Consider the following 16675-nt stretch of genomic DNA (forward strand, 5'->3'; position numbering starts at 1 on the left):
ATGCCGTGGTTAATTGCGGTGGTCCATGCTTTCAGTTTTGCTCGAATGCTGCCATCTATCCAAGGTTTTTGGTTTGGGTAGGTTTTAATAGTCACAGGGGGAACAACATCCCCTACACAATTCCTGATGAACTCAGTCACTGTGTCCAATGTGATGAACACTGGTGAGAAATGGGCCTCACTGCGTGGGAGAGTGCCCAAGAGTTAAAGAGCTAGTCTCTTTTCTCAGGGCTCTCGTCGTAAAGCCTTTACTGGACAACAGTGGAGGCTCGTGGGAGGGACTATAGGAGGACGGGCTCATTGTAATGGTTAGAATGTAGTAACTGGAACGATATCAAACACATCAAACATATGGAAACCACATGTTTGACTCCGTTCCTTTATTCCATTCCAGCCATTACAATGAGCTCATCCTCCTATAGCTCCTCCCACGAGCCTCCACTGCTGGACACAACCAGCGGAGCCGCTCTTCCTCCAGAGAGGAAAATGGCGCAGGGTGAAATACTGATAGCTCCAAAGTAAGGCAATGATAAGCTCTACTAATGTTAGGCACAAAAGAGGGGTTAGGTTTCTAGTTAACCTTGGATATCCCAGTGGGAAAACCCAGGCAAGAGGGGTGAACTGACATTGTGTGCAGCTCTACCGCCCGCTTTGCGGATTTAATGACTAAAAGTAAGACAGTTTTGAATGAGAAAAGTCTCATATGTGCACTTTCCAGTGGCTCAAACAATGACTGAGACATAGCCTCAAGTACAACAGATAGGTCCCAAGTTGGGACGAGCTGTTTGGACAACAGACGTAAGTAACGTGCACCTTTCATAAAACGACAGATAAGGGGATGATTTCCCACTGTGTCGTTGTTGAAGTCTACAGTATATGGCAGGCAGAGATGGAGGCCAGATAGACTTTAACAGTGGAGTAAGCCTTCTCCCTGTCCAGAAGCCCCTCCCGTAAGCAAAGTACCTCTGAAACAGAACACTGAAAGGGAATGGCCCGTTCCTGCTCGCACCATCTCTCAAACACACGCAACTTGATATATATATACAGTGAAGAAGGGGCGTAGAAGGGGCCCAAGTGCTTTGAATAATTTCAACAAACCTAAGCAGTAGGCCTGTTGCATTAAGATTCATCCTCTCATGGTGTCTAGATGAGGATGGAAAATCTCCCTGTGTAAAATAATCTCTGCTAACCACAGCCGTCCTGGCCATCGGGGGGCTACCGGGATAAGAGACAACCTCTGTTCCCTAACTCTGGCTAGAGTGGGGAGGTAAAGACTGACAGGGGGAAACATGTAAAGCTGTCCCCTTGGCCATGGGTACGCTAGCGCATCCACCCCCAGTGGCACATTGTCATTTTCCATTGAAAATAACAACTGGCAGTGCGCGTTTCTACGCGGTGCGAAGAGAACTAGGGACAGCCGTCCTTACAGTATTTCTCCCATATTTGGGCCACTACAAAGGGCTGAAGCTTCCAATATACAGAAGCACTGTAAGCAACTCAAGGTAGTTTATGTGAGTAACACGGAGTTGTGGAGGCCACAATCCATTCACTGCTCTGCCCTGTGACAGATGCGTCTGTCGTCACACCCTTTCCTTGCAGACACTACCCCTAGGGGACTGCCTTTGACTAAGATCAAGGGATCCCTCCAGTGGCGGAGAGCCGAAACTTATGGTAGGGATGCTTTTATCTTGTGATGGAGGTGACGAAGATAACACAGACGTACGAACAGGACCCATTGCGATATTTCTCCACTCCAGCAGGACTATTGATATGGTGGAGACCATCAAACCCAATAAACAGAGACACGTTTTTGAGCGTGACCGTATGCCCAAGTCTGAACATGGAGATGCACTGGCAAAACGCAGTGATTTGCCTTTCCAATAGGGGGGCCTAGAACAAAATATAATTTACTCTTCACGCAAGATATTCTATGATCTGTGTGTGCACCAAACAGCTCTTATCTGATTGATCCTGAAATCTAGCTCTGTGAGGAGGGTTGTAAGGATAGCTGTATTTCTCACTGCTTGCTGCTGTGTCTGGGTACAGAGCAGGTAACCGTCTATGTAGGCAGAGATTCTGAGCCCCCTGGACCTCAGAGGGGTCAGTGCCACATCCACACATTTGCTGAAAGTCAGTGGGGCTAGTGAAAGGCTGATACTCATAGGGCTGGACCTGAAAGGCGAACCTGAGAAATCTCCTGTGTGCTGGCAAAATGTTGTTTTGAAAATAGGCATCCTGCAGATCAACTGCAGATCAACTGAACCCTTCGCTTTGACGAATGGAGCAAGACAGCACGTTGTGCATAAGCATACAGAACGTGAGCTTTTTAAAATAGCTGCTGAGGACCCGTAGGTCCTTTTGTGAACCAAAATATAACGAGTGTAGAAGCCTAGTTGGCTTTCATCTGCTGGTATTGCTCTGATAGCTCTTTAGGTGAAAAGAGAGGAGATTTCCTGCTCTAGTATTTGAGCCGAGTTGCGCTCACTACTGACAACACCATTCTGATAAAAACAGGTGGTCTTCTGTCAAACTTACCCCTTGGTAACCATGGGCAAGACTGCATATTTGCACCAGTTCTCCACACTTGTGGCAAAATGGCTACGGACCGTAGCGCCCCTCTGGTGGCATTATAGGGATTCAACTATTGGTTATACTCATGTTCTGTGCCCTTGGCAAGAATCTTGTGTGCAACAGTGGTATATGTTTATTGAAAAGGCAGTGTTTGTGCACGAAACGGGTACAGTGCTTTGTGGCAACTGCTCCCCGGTGCTTAATTTGTAAATTGGGAGGTGCCGGAACAAAAAGTGAGTACGGAGAGGGGGGTGACCTGAGGAGCTCTAAGGTACCGGAATGCACGAAGAAAATTAAACCTTTAAAATAAAGCATTGCATGCATATAATCACATTTGCATAGTGGCATAGAGCAGTGGAGTAGAGGCACCTTTAGAAGTTGCACACACATTTTTAGTAGCCTGGGGTCTGGGAAACGTGGCCTTTTCTAAACGCATTTCATGCAATTGTACAGAATTTTACATGACTGGAGACTTTGGGAGGATCTTTTTCTTTTTTCTTTTTGGAGCTAAGATAGGCGATTAGCATGAGGTTGTAAGTAACAAGAACTTCCCAGGACATAGACATATCTGATATTGGCAGAAAGCTTAAATTCTTGTTAATCTAACTGCACTGTCCAATTTACAGTAGCTATTACAGTGAAATAATACCATGATAGGAGAGTACACAATTTTGAACATGAAAAGTTATTAATAAACAAATTAGGCACATTTGGGCAGTCTTGATACAAACAGAAATGCAATGGTTCATTAGATCAGTCTAAAACCTTGCACATACACTGCTGCCATTTAGTGGCCAAAATCTAAATTGCACCTGGGCTGGAATAATACATTTTGGCCTTTCTCTTGCAAAGATGGTACGAAAAAATTACAAAAGAACGGTTGTTTTTTTTCTTTGTCTTATCTTTTGCCAGATCTATTGTGTTATATTCTCCTACATTTCCACAACTTCAAAGTGTTTCCTTTCAAATGGTACCAAGCTTCATGGCCTGAGCTACAGGCAGTTAGATTTGGGTATATCATTTTAGGCGAAAATTGGAAATCCTTAAGAGGTTTTAATACAGCAGAAATAATCGAAATGACAGGCTACTTTGACACTGACAAACTGAGAATCTGAGATCAATAAAAACGACCTTGTTTTGAATCCATCATTAGCCTAAGCCTAGGTGTGTGGAGACGCATATTGTAAACTACAATATGAGGAGGAAATTGTAGTCCTAAACATGCTTTTCAGTTTCAATGACTCACCCAATGATGCACGGCTTACTCGCCGGTGATGGCCGATGCGCTCGTGCCAAAAGGCAATCTCTCTCTTGCTTTACTTTGTAAAACAATATTTGGAATTTGATATAATATTTTGGCAGCCTCTACAGACAGATTTGTCTTGTCATTTCAGCAGGAGCCATTTACTTTCCAAACTGTTTTTTTCCCTCGATTGTATTTGAAATATTGCCAAAGGCCTGTTTTGTCTGCATGCTGTTCACTGACAGATTTGCCGTGCGTTCCCAACTGTAAACTGAGCCTTGTTATTGGGCTACACACAATCCATAGCTAGGCACATGTTTTAAAGAAGCTATTGATAGTCGGTGGTTATATAATAAGCCTTCTCGTGGTGCAGTAGGGTATTCTGAATTATTGAATTTCTTTCTGAACAGACAACAGTAATTCTATAACTTTAGTAAATGTATTTCAATCAGGGGTGTTCTGCTCCTCCAGAATCCTTTGCGCGTATATGCTTGTATAAGGAAATAAATGATGAAGTGCGGTGAGAGTTGCAGGCTCATGTCTATCAGAGCAGAGGGAGGGAGGGAGATATATAAAGTGAATCTCATTCTAGTTCTGTGAGAGATACCGGCACACTTATTACAAAGCCACAGCCACACATTGGTCTCAAACAGCGGTTACAATGTTGCGCAAACCAATTAATCAAGAGGCAACTCCAATGAACATGTTTTTATTCAAATTTGTATATTGCTAAATAATGTTACATAATGTACTGGATCCGGCTAAATAGGTTCCGGAACAAAACAGTCGAAAACGGAGAAGTACCGGATCCCGAAGAGAGTATTCAGAAGTATTTTGACCTCATAAGGAAGAACCAAGTGAGGTGTGATGGAGCAACAGCGCGTTAGAAAGGAGCGGGGTCCCCCCTATTGGCTGTTGCTCCTGTCTGTCTACGGCTTTGCATGAAATGAGTTCCTTATTGACCACGCCCAACGAAGGCGCTACCCATACTGAATAACCGAGCAATTATTTGAAATAGAACTTACAACAAAGCCATGACTATATTAGCTTTCATCTTCGCCGGTAACTTACAGGGAAACTTTTAATATATTAACTCTAATCTGGAAGCCCAAAAAATAACTGTTATTACAAGAAAGTGTTTCACAACAGGATTTCTCTCACCAGCTGTGTTTTTGAGTCAAGTGTTGCATCAGGATGATCTTATGAAAAATGAGTTGGCACTCTATGTTTCTCTATGCATTGTCACCCAGACCTCTCCTCCTCCTGTCTGTGGTAGGAGGTTTTCTGTGACTGGGTCCAGCTCTAATCTCCTCCACTGCATTGTTATCCCAGGAAGTATGGTTGTCAGGACAGCCACAAATGACACCTTATGAGTTGTAGAACCTCTGCTACCAACAGTATCCACCACAACAGGCAGCCTGCCAGAGCCCCGCCTGGGTAGAGGGAGTGTCTAAGGCCAGGTGAAGTAACAATAGCTAAACTTTCCCTTATATTGTCCTCATACCAAACATCATGGAAATATGTTTCAGCTTGAAAGAGAATGGGCGGAACTCAACAATTGGTACAGTGATACAAACATTTGACGTTATGTGACATAAATCCATCATAATGAGGTGTATTACCAAAAAGTACAGTACAAGGTAGTAGCATAGCTTCAGTATAGTGAATTGGTGTGCAAAGTCACTTTATGGATAACTCGATTTGACCCTTAAAGAAGTACACACAACTAACCAAACTAGTGACATCCTCTCTATTGATTGTATTTCTATGACTGACCTCTTCCATTGGTTTCTGTGTGTAGGGCTGTGCTGAGCAGAAAGAGCAGGTTAATCATTGGCTCCATAATGTTGTTCCCAGCCATGAGAAGTCCTGCTCAGAGTTAGACTATTAAGGACACAGACCAACCAAAACACAGACATGTTTGCTTAAGGTGGTGATTTTGTTTGTAGTGCTATACAGGTCCTAAAAACTTCTGGCCTTTCCTTAATATCAGGCCGCATAACATCCCTTCATCTCTATCCTTTAATGGAGATGCTTCATTCTTGGGGGGAAACAACACTCATGTCTACTACACTACTACTCTCCAGATGAGTGGGAGGCAGGTAATGCCTTATCACATAATCTCACACAATGTAGTAAATTCCAGGGGATAAATTATGTAAGAAAGCAGTAAACCTGAAATGATCATTAGTATGTTTTTACTTGAACAGGATGTTGGAAGATAATCACAAACAATCTGATCTTTTTCAAAAACCTGAGGGGTGACTCATCATCAGGTTGTTATTATAAAGATGTTCTCTAAAGGTTAATCACACACTACTGCCTTGTCTCCAGACTACAACTTGGCACATGTGAACACATTGCCATAGACCATACAAGGACCTGGACCCGTCCTGTTTATTACATGCGCTTATTGAGGGATACACACATTTATCAGAAAGAAACTATTCTGCCTCCTTGTATGGTGCTCCCTCCCCTCAGCCTGCTGCTTGGGGGAGCCAAGGCTTCCGTGTCACTTGTCAATAGAGACACTATACAGCCTCACTTTGAGGGGGCCAATAATAATATGACTGCTGAACTAGAGAGGGATTGGAGATTTCAGGGAGGTTACTGTACTCATATTAGAGCTCACGCAGTGCTATGCAAGGTAGTTCAGCCCTTACACAACTACAAAAGAACAATCACAACCTTACACAGTGTAGCCAAATATGCCATCACAGGGCACACAAAAACAATCACACAGCAATATGGGTAGCTTTTTGTATATATGCAAAACAGAGTGAGTATAGGCTGTGGTGATGGAGGAAGAGATCTCAGGAGAACTCAAAGAGGATCCGTGCAGGGTATAGAAATCATCCTGACATCCACAATAAGCCCCAAGATGAAGGGTGAACATGTCTGGAGCCAGAGGGCCAAGGAGCCCTGTGTTAAGGGCATTGTCCATGATAGGGATATCTATTTCCACACCGTTAATAAGGTAGCCCCCATGATTATAGCACAGTATACCCAAACCCATGGATAGAGCAGTGAGTAATGACCATAATAACACAGCCCCCTTCTCTCATTCACACCCTCTGTGTTCCTGTAATGTGGCAGGGGTGCATCAGAGCTGCCCTCTCCTCCACTCATTCACAAACCACAACTAAGACTGTTTCTCTAGGACAGTTCACAGCACAGACCTCATCACTGAGGGTAGCAGAATAAAATAGCCTTCTTCTGTCAGAATGAAACAGCCGTAACTTCAGGTACACTATACTGTACTGGATCTCGCTGTGACCATCCTCTCAGTTTGCTGAGTCTCTTTTAAAAAAAACACTGACAAATTCTTGGGAAGTCTGCTGCACTAATCCTGTGAAGCAAGCAAATAAGCCCGGAGCAGATAGGCAAACAGGCAGGTTACTCAACCCTTCAATAAAAACAGAGCAAAGCAGAACCTACCACAGCCCCATGATCACATAGTTAGTTATTGTGTAAAATATCTGGCTATGTTGACAAGTGTATCTAAAGTTATGTCATCCTACTTCCTCAGCATGGGAAAAGTTTAGGCTACTCACCTCTGATAAAGAATCCCAGGGAACACCACACCTCTCAAAGTTCTATCTTCTCCGTGATGCATGTAAGCCCAATATGTTGTGGGCAGTCCCACTCTACAACCTGCCTCTCCCTCTCCCTCTCTCCCTCTCTCTCTCTCTCTCTCTCTCTCGACTACCTCCTCCTGTGAAGGACTTCCCGGTTGACAGGCATTGCCGTGGCAACCCCTGGACCCTGTTCAAAAGGCACCCTCCTCTTGGCTTGTCAGCGCGGGGCTTCTTCAATGAAGAGTGCTCATCGTAGTGATATTTCACACAGTGCAGGGTTAACCAAAGGGGAATGCAAATAGTGAATCACCTCCACCTCCCCAATACCCCACACTGCCCCTCTCTCTATCACCCACTCTCTCTTTCTCTCCCATGACTCCCTCTCTTTTGTGCTGCTGCTTGTGTCTTTTCTGGGGGCACATACAGGCCAGGTCTCTTTCCAGTTAAAGAGAGACGGGAGTGAAGAGGAGGGGAGAAAAATAACTCTCTCAGTCCAGGAGGGTTCTTTGAGGGTCCCCTGACATCATTAGTCTTTGAGGTGGTCAACCCCCATGGATCACACTGACACTGGACCCACCACTTGACTCACTCACTCAGACACAGACAGACAGATAGAGCTTGTCTTTCTCACATCCCCTGCCCTTCCCCAGATCATTTACATCCAGCTACAACAGCTTAGACTGAGGGGCACGATGACTAGAGAGAAACTATATGTGAGGGGAGGTGAATCCATTTGAATTTGCTTCAACCACTGCCAGCTGATATACAGAATAATCCAGACATTCTGTATTCAGATATCTAGATTGTCTTTCATAATATGTAGCCCTTGGAGCATACAGATCATAGAACAAGTACATGAGAGAATACAGTAAACGGAACTACACAGTGTTAAACTTACAAGCAGGGTGAAGCACATGCTCTCAAATTCCTCAGTTGTTCTCGCTACCATACATGGCAAATTAGAACTAGGTTTTCCAGGTTGTCTGCAGTGTTTGCCAATGGAGAGAAACAGGATACAAACCTGAGGATTTACATGCTGACATAACTGTTTCTGTCTCATATGTCTCAGGTACTGAGTTAGCCTTTACATGTTTTACATTGTAGGTGGTAGTACACTCACCTTTATTGCACGTTAACCTTTTAACCAGTCACACCAGCTAAAAAATAGACATTATTTGGTAAGCAGGGTGTGTGTGTGTGTGTGTGTGTGTGTGTGTGTGTGTGTGTGTGTGTGTGTGTGTGTGTGTGTGTGTGTGTGTGTGTGTGTGTGTGTGTGTGTGTGTGCATGTGTAAGCCCCATGCCTCGGAGAGTTTCAGGTTGGAATCGAAGGAGTCAGCTCTTTTTGAATAATTCAGCGGTCTGGCTTGGGACAGTGAAACTCAGGCAAATACCAGGCAGTGTCCATTTACTGAGTCTGTACCACTGCTCCAGAGATTGTTGAGAATGTTGTTTTTCACCCCTAGAAGAAGGAACGCTTCTGGATAGATTGTGCTGTAGTGGAAGAGGCTATAGGGCCCAGTTAGAGCAGTCAGGCAGGCACAGTCCCCCGCTGTGACCCAATCCTACACCCTGTCACTCTGTGGCTCAATGAGGTGCAAGAGGTGATTGCTGCTTTGGCCGAGGACCCAGCACCTCTCTCACAAACACACTCCCCCCTCCCTGTCTTCTTCTCTCCCATACACATTTCTCTTTCCATCACTGTCATTTTGTCTGTACCTCCCTCCAGTGATAAATATTATATTTGGAGGGATGGGAACTGTAGCCTGTTTTTTCCACTGTCCCGCCGAGTCCATAGTGTGGTATTTGTAACAGTGATGGGATTCTAATGAATCAACCTTAGCAACTCTCAGCTCTGTGCCAGAGTAGTAAATCCCGCCTAGCAACTTTCAACTTTTAAACACATTCAAACCCTGTTCTGTCTCTGTGGTATGTTCCAATATGTTCCGTATGTTTCTATGAAGCAATCATACCCATTGCATGGGTCATTAAAATCCCATGCAACAACCAAAGACCATACCAAGTGAGGGAATACATCATGATATAAAGCTCTGTTACATAACAGTCAACTACCTAACTTGATGATGGCTAACGGCTGGGTACTTTTCTACTGGTTGGGGAAAACATTTCCCAGTGAAGCACTAAACTATCTGAACATTCATCATGCATTTGGAAACAAACTGCCTATAAAACAAGCCATTTGGTTTCAATCAGGCAGTCAGATTTTTAGAGAGATTTAATAACTAAGAGTTTAATGTAACTAAATATTGTTTAACACTGAAAGACATCCAATAAAGTGAAAGAACTGTCAGTTCATCTGTTTTTCTTTCTTATGCCTACATCAGGGGGTTCCCAACCTAGGGGGGCGGGTGTTGTTAAAATGCCTTTCAGAAGGACACAACAGCACCATAGGGGTTGTGTGTTGCTTTGCATGTAAACAACAGTCTGGTCAGCGGTCGGTGCATCCCACAACCGTATGAGCCATGCAGACTGATGATGAAGCCAACCATTCCCATGCATTCCTCTGCCTATATTAGACTCTCCTCTGGGGGAATGCTTGTCTCCTCTGGTATGGGAGGTAAGCTATGATAAGAACCCTCTCTCTTTCAGCACCAGAGCTCACAGCCCTCATGCACACTGAGTATCAGAGTAGACGAATGGACACATGAAGATATGCATGTCGTGGTTGTTGGCCCAAAGAGGAAATCCATTTGGAGCTCTTAAGGTTAGCTACTTCCAGTATAAAGAGCCCAGCTAAACAAAGACAACAGGGACCACAAACATAGAAGTGGACATTATGGTTTAAAATACAGATGTGGGATCTTAATTTGAGCCAGTTTGCTACAGCAGTAAGGTAATCCTGCAGCAACAGGAAATGTGAATTATTATGTGGATTATAATTAGTGGACATTTTTGTAAGGGTTGATAAATTTTTCTCAGCAACAAAAGAGAGATCAAATGAAGATCCTACTGTACTTCTGTTCTTGAAAAACCCTTAGATGGGTTAAGTTCCCTTTACGTTTGGTAATAAATATATTATGACAAAACACTGATGTGTTGAATGAATGAACATGTTAATGTATACAGTATGTACAAATGAACATGCACAGTATAACCAGAGGAGCAGTACTGAAGTGGTTACATTCAGCATAGCTCTCAGCCCAAAACAACAGCCACAACATCAGAAACCTGTCTTTCCGTGGAGGAGGTCTGATTCCTATCTGCTCAACCAAAGACAGATAGCTCCTTCCTAAGACAATGTTAGAACCCTACAAGAACAATTCGGCTGCAACTCAACTGTTGCACAACAATGTTCAGAAAGAAAAGTAATTGACATGCATGGAGAACTAAAGATAAACACAGTTCCATTTCCCACAGTTCAAGTGTATAATCCGGTCATTACGCTCCTGATCTCTCCAGCCCTCTAGGTGATAGAGCCAGAGCTAGCGGGAGACTCTGACAACATGAACTGTTTGTGTTTTAGTCTTGGCGTGGAGCAGCAGAGACAGACAGAGAGAGTTGTACTTACAGATCAGTGCAGCGCAGGCCGAGTAGAGAGGTCTTCTTGGTATAGTACAGAGGGAGAGAGAAAGAGAAGGAGGGAGGGAGAGAACCACTGCTGCTGGCCAACAGGGTGTCTTTTATCTTCTGCGAGTGACTCAGCTTGTGTGTGTGTGTGTTTTGTGTGTGTGCAACACCCCTCACTCCACTCTACAGCTCATCAGGGACTCTGTAATAGTTTCCATCTGCAGCTGGAAATAATAGAAATTCCCATGCAGGCACAGCTTCAGTGGAACCACACTTTTGTTTTTCATGAGCAGGAACAGAGGAGGCCATTTTCACATCAACCTAAATATACAGACTTGTGTTTGAGATCAATCCAGTAGTAGTGTGGTGCTCCATTCAGAGTCTGAGGCCTATTTGAGAGAAAGATATGCAGATTTGCTAAACTAAACTGTAAAAAATGCCCTTCCTTCCAGCCAATCAGGGTGCTTGAATTTACATTTGGACTTGGGCTCTGCCCACTCTAGCTCAGATAGTTTTTAGTCATCAACAGAAGAAGACACAAGTTTAGTTTGCAACCAAGCTTTAAGTGTTTATTCTAATAGGCGCTTTATATTGTTGGGGGTTGTTTAGGATTAATGCATGCTACTGAAACCTTGCTAGTGTTAGTTATCTTGTTATATATAACTTAATACCTGTGTAACTAATGCATGCCATCTCCTAAGTACAGAATTGGCAGTTAATCATTGCATGGTTGGATTTATCATTATGTGCATGTTACTATTACAGCAAAAAATTGTGCTATATGGCAGTTTAGTAAGTCAATTCTGGAAGATTCTAAGCGGTATTGTAATGGTTTTCTTCGGGTGAAGTAGAGTCGGACCAAAATGCAGCGTTGTAATGATTCATGTTTGTTTAATAAAGGAAAAACTATACATGAATAAACTACAAAATAATGAAATGTGAAAACCTAAACAGTCCTATCTGGTGCAAACACAGAGACAGGAACAATCACCCACAAAACCCAACACCAAACAGGCTACCTAAATATGGTTCCCAATCAGAGACAATGACTAACACCTGCCTCTGATTGAGAACCATATCAGGCCAAACATAGAAATAGACAAACCAGACACACAACATAGAATGCCCACCCAGCTCACGTCCTGACCAACACTAAAACAAGGAAAACACACACGAACGATGGTCAGAACGTGACAGGTATGGTGCGCATGCGCACTTGATTCATGGCCAACCAGATAATCAATCAATCAAATACATTTATAAAGCCCTTTTTACATCTGCAGATGCCACAAAGTGATATACAGCTGCTGTTCCTTCACTCTGCGGTCCAACTCATCCCAAACCATCTCAATTGGGTTGAGGTTGGGTGATTGTGGAGGCCAGGTCATCTGTTGCAGCACTCCATCACTCTCCTTCTGTCACGCCTGCTCCCGCTCTCCCACTCTGGCGCTCGAGGGCGCCTGGCTGTCCTTCATAACACACACCTGTCACCATCATAACACGCAGCAGCGCTCATTGGACTCACCTGGGATCCTTCCCTTTGCTGATTGCCCCGTCTATAACTGTCTGCTCCCCCGTTTGTTCCCTGTGTCTGCATCGATCACCCCAGTGTTTAATTTGCCATACTGTAATCATTTCGCCACTATGGCCTATTTATTGCCTCGCCCCCCTTATCCTACCTCATTTGCACACACTGTATATAGACTTACTCTATTGTATTATTGACTGTATGTTTGTTTATTCCATGTGTAACTCTGTGTTGTTGTTTGTGTCCCATTGCTTTGTTTTATCTTGGCCAGGTCGCAGTTGTAAATGAGAACTTGTTCTCAACTAGCCAACCTGGTTAAATAAAGGTTAAATAAATAAAATACAATAAAAATGTATGTTATGTGTTCACGTTCAGACGCTGTCCTGTCCCGTTCAATATCCGTCGCCATTAAATGTTCACTCCCTGTACCTGCTTCTTGTCTCTACCAGCGTCGACCCAAACACATTCTTGGTCAAATAGCCCTTACACAGCCTGGAGCTGTGTTTTGGGTCATTGTCCTGTTGAAAAACAAATGTTAGTCCCACTAAGCGCAAACCAGACGGGACGGCATATCGCTGCAGAATGCTGTGGTAGCCACGCAAGTTAAGTGTGCCTTTAATTATAAATAAATCACCATCACACCTCCTCCTCCATGCTTCACGGTGGGAACCACACATGCGGAGGTCATCCGTTCATCTACTCTGCGTCTCACAAAGACACGGCGGTTGGAACCAGAAAGGACCGATTTCCACCGGTCTAATGTCCATTGCTCGTGTTTCTTGGCCCGAGCAAGTCTCTGCTTATTAATGGTGTCCTTTAGTAGTGGTTTCTTTGCAGTAATTTGACTATGAAGGCCTGATTCACGCAGTCTCTTCTGAACAGTTGATGTTGAGATGTGTCTGTTGCTTGAACTTTGTGAAGCATTTATTTGGGCTGCAATTTCTGAGGTGCAGTTAACTCTAATGAACGTATCCTCTGCAGCAAAGGTAACTCAGTGTGACACAAACAACAACACAGAGTTACACATGGAATAAACAAACTTACAGTCAATAACACAATAGAAAAAGTCTACATACAGTGTATGTAAGTGGCGTAAGGAAGTAAGGCAATAAATAGGATGTACTACAGCCATCACTAACATTGAGTGGCTGCTGCCAACATACTGACTCAACTCCAGCCACTTTAATAATGGAACATTTAATGTAATACATGTATCACTAGCCACTTTAAACAATGCCACTTCATATAATGTTTACATACCCTACATTACTCATCTCATGCGTGTATACTGTACTCTATACCATCTACTGCATCTTGCCCATCACTCATTCATATCTTTTTTTGTTTATGTACATATTCTTATGCATTCCTTTACACTTGTGTGTATAAGGTAATTGTTGTGAAATTGTTAGGCTAGATTACTCGTTGGATATTACTGCATTGTCGGAACTAGAAGCACAAGCATTTCGCTACGCTCGCATTAACATCTGCTAACCATGTGTATGTGACAAATAAAATTTGATTTGATTGTAGCGAAGTAATTACAATTTAGCAAATTAACTCTAGGGTGATAGATGTGCAGATGATGATGTGCAAGTAGAAATACTGGGAATACTAGTGTGCAAAAGAGCAAAAAATAAATAAAACAATTTGGGGATGAGGTAGGTAGTTGGATGGGATATTTACAGATGGGTTGTGTACAGCAGCAGCGATCGGTAAGCTGCACAGATAGCTGATGCTTGAAGTTAGTGAGGGAGATATAAGTCTCCAACCAGCGATTTTTGCAATTCGTTCCAATCATTGGCAGCAGAGAGCTGGAAGCAAAGGCGGCCAAAGGAGGTGTTGGGGATGACCAGTGAGATATACCTGCTGGAGCGCGTGCTACGGGTGGGTGTTGTTATGGTGACCAGTGAGCTGAGATAAGGCGGGGCTTTACCAAGCAGAAACTTATAGATGACCTGGAGCCAGTGGGTCTGGCGACGAATATGTAGGGAGGGCAAGACGACGAGAGCATATGTCACGACTTCCACCAAAAGCAGTTCCTCTCCCTGTTTGGGCGGCGCTCGGCGGTAGGTGTCGGCGGCCTACTAGCCATCACCGATCCCTTTTTCCTTTTCTGTTTGTTTTGTCTTTGGTTCTTTCACACCTGGTTTCAGTTGCCTTAATCTCTGTGTGTATAATTTACCCTGTTGCCTGCCTAGGTTTGTGTGGGATTATTTTATTGTGATGTTGCTCGGTTCGGTTGTGCCCATTTTTTGTTTCACGCATTTATACTGAGTGTGTATAAATGTAGGAGATGTGTTTGTTCCTCCTTTCGTGATTAATGGGTTTCTCTGTTGTCGAGGGCGTTTGACTTTTGTATTGTGCCTTACCTGTATTTGGTGGACTTGCCCATTAAAAGTACGCATCTCGGACATCTCTGCTCTCCTGCGCCTGACTCCTTCACCTACCTCCTAACGCAATATTGTCACAGCATACAGGTCGCAGTGGTGGGTGGTATATGGGGCTTTGGTGACAAAACGGATGGCACTGTGATAGACTGCATCTAATTTGCTGAGTATATTGTTGGAGGCTATTTTGTAAAAGACATCGCCAAAGTCGAGGATCGATAGGATAGTCAGTTTTACGAGGGTATGTTTGGCAGCATGGGTGAAGGAGGCTTTGTTGCGAAATAGGAAGCCGATTCTAGATTTCATTTTGGATTGGAGATGTTTAATATGAGTCTGGAAGGAGAGTTTACAGTCTAGCCAGACACCTAGGTATTTGTAGTTGTCCACATATTCTAAGTTAGAACCGTCCAGAGTAGTGATGCTAGTCGGGTGGGCGGGTGCGGCTAGCAATCAGTTGAAGAGCATGCATTTAGTTTTACTAGGGTTTAAGAGCAGTTGGAGGCCACGGAAGGAGTGTTGTACGGCATTGAAGCTTGATTAGAGGTTTATTAACACAGTGTCCAAAGAAGGGCCAGATGTATACAGAATGGTGTCGTCTGCATAGAGGTGGATCAAGGAATCACCCTCAGCAAGAGCGACATCTAGAAAGAGAGAGTCTAAATGTCCAAGAGCAACATTTAGAAAGAGAGGGTCCAGATTGTCTAGCCCAGCTGATTTGTACGGGTCCAGGTTTTGCAGCTCTTTCAGAACATCTTCTATCTGGATTTGGGAGAAGGAGAAGCTAGGGAGGCTTGTGCAGGTAGCTGCAGGGCAAGTAGTTGCAGGGGATGCAGAGCAGTTGGCCGGGGTTCGGGTAGCCAGGAGGAAAGCAGCCATAGAGAAATGCTTGTTGAAATTCTCTACTAACATGGATTTAACGGTGCTGACAGTGTTTCCTAGCCTTAGTGCATTGAGCAGTTGTGAGGATGTTCTCTTATTCTCCATGGACTTTACATTGTCCCAAAACTTTTTGGAGTTCGAGCTACAGGATGCAAATTTCTGTTTGAAAAACGAGCCTTTGCTTTCCTAACTGACCGTGTGTATTGGTTTCTGACTTCCCTGAAAAGTTGCATATCGCGGGGACTATTCGATGCTAGTGCAGTCCGCCACAGGATGTTTTTGTGCTGGTCAAGGACAGTCAGGTCTGGAGTGAAGGGCTATATCTATTCTTAGTTCTACATTTTTTGAAAGAGGCATTCTTATTTAAGATGGTGAGGAAAGCACTATTAAATAACAACCAGGCGTCCTCTACTGACGGGATGAGGGCAATATCCTTCCAGAATACCCGGGCCAGGTCAATTAGAAAGGCCAGCTCGCAGAAGTGTTTTAGGGGCCATTTGACAGTGATGAGGGGTGGTCGTTTCACCGCTAGCGGGTGCAGGCAATGAGGCAGTGATTGCTGAGAACCTGATTGAAACCAGCAGAGGTATATTTGGAGGGCAAGTTGGTCAGGATAATATCTATAAGAGATTAAAATATATTGAAATATATACAAAGACAGACGAAGAAAAAAAAAATTACACAGGAGAACAACAAACAATGTCTACACTGCTACACCTACCTTGTCACAACACAACTGATTGGCTCAAACTCATTAAAGAAGGAAATAAATTCCAACAAGACACACCTGTTAATTGAAATGCATTCCACCTCATGAAGTTGGTTGAGAGAATGCCAAGAGTGTGAAAAGCTGTCATGAAGGCAAAGGGTGGCTACTTTGAAGAATCTCAAATCTAAAATGTATTTTGATTTCATAGTTTTGATGTCTTCTACAATGTAGAAAATAGTAAGAAATAAAGAA

The 16675-nt window shown here is 43.7% G+C and overlaps 1 protein-coding gene across 4 annotated transcripts in view; it reads right to left on the reverse strand.

Moving 5' to 3' along the window:
• The window catches only part of LOC139410909 (vinexin-like), a 48160-nt gene extending 37121 nt beyond the window's left edge, over positions 1 to 11039 (reverse strand). The window contains exon 1 of one of the 4 annotated variants that reach the window (XM_071156567.1): positions 10919 to 11039. The gene's annotated coding sequence lies outside the window, so the exon portion shown is untranslated. Of the gene's footprint in view, positions 1 to 7367; positions 7500 to 10918 lie in introns of those variants that run through there. The other 3 variants (XM_071156570.1, XM_071156568.1, XM_071156569.1) reach the window with 3 other exon arrangements.
• Between the last annotated feature and the right edge of the window lie 5636 nt (positions 11040 to 16675).

The sequence above is a fragment of the Oncorhynchus clarkii genome, chromosome 6 (assembly GCF_045791955.1).
Source record: "Oncorhynchus clarkii lewisi isolate Uvic-CL-2024 chromosome 6, UVic_Ocla_1.0, whole genome shotgun sequence".
Classification (NCBI taxonomy): Eukaryota; Metazoa; Chordata; class Actinopteri; order Salmoniformes; family Salmonidae; genus Oncorhynchus; species Oncorhynchus clarkii.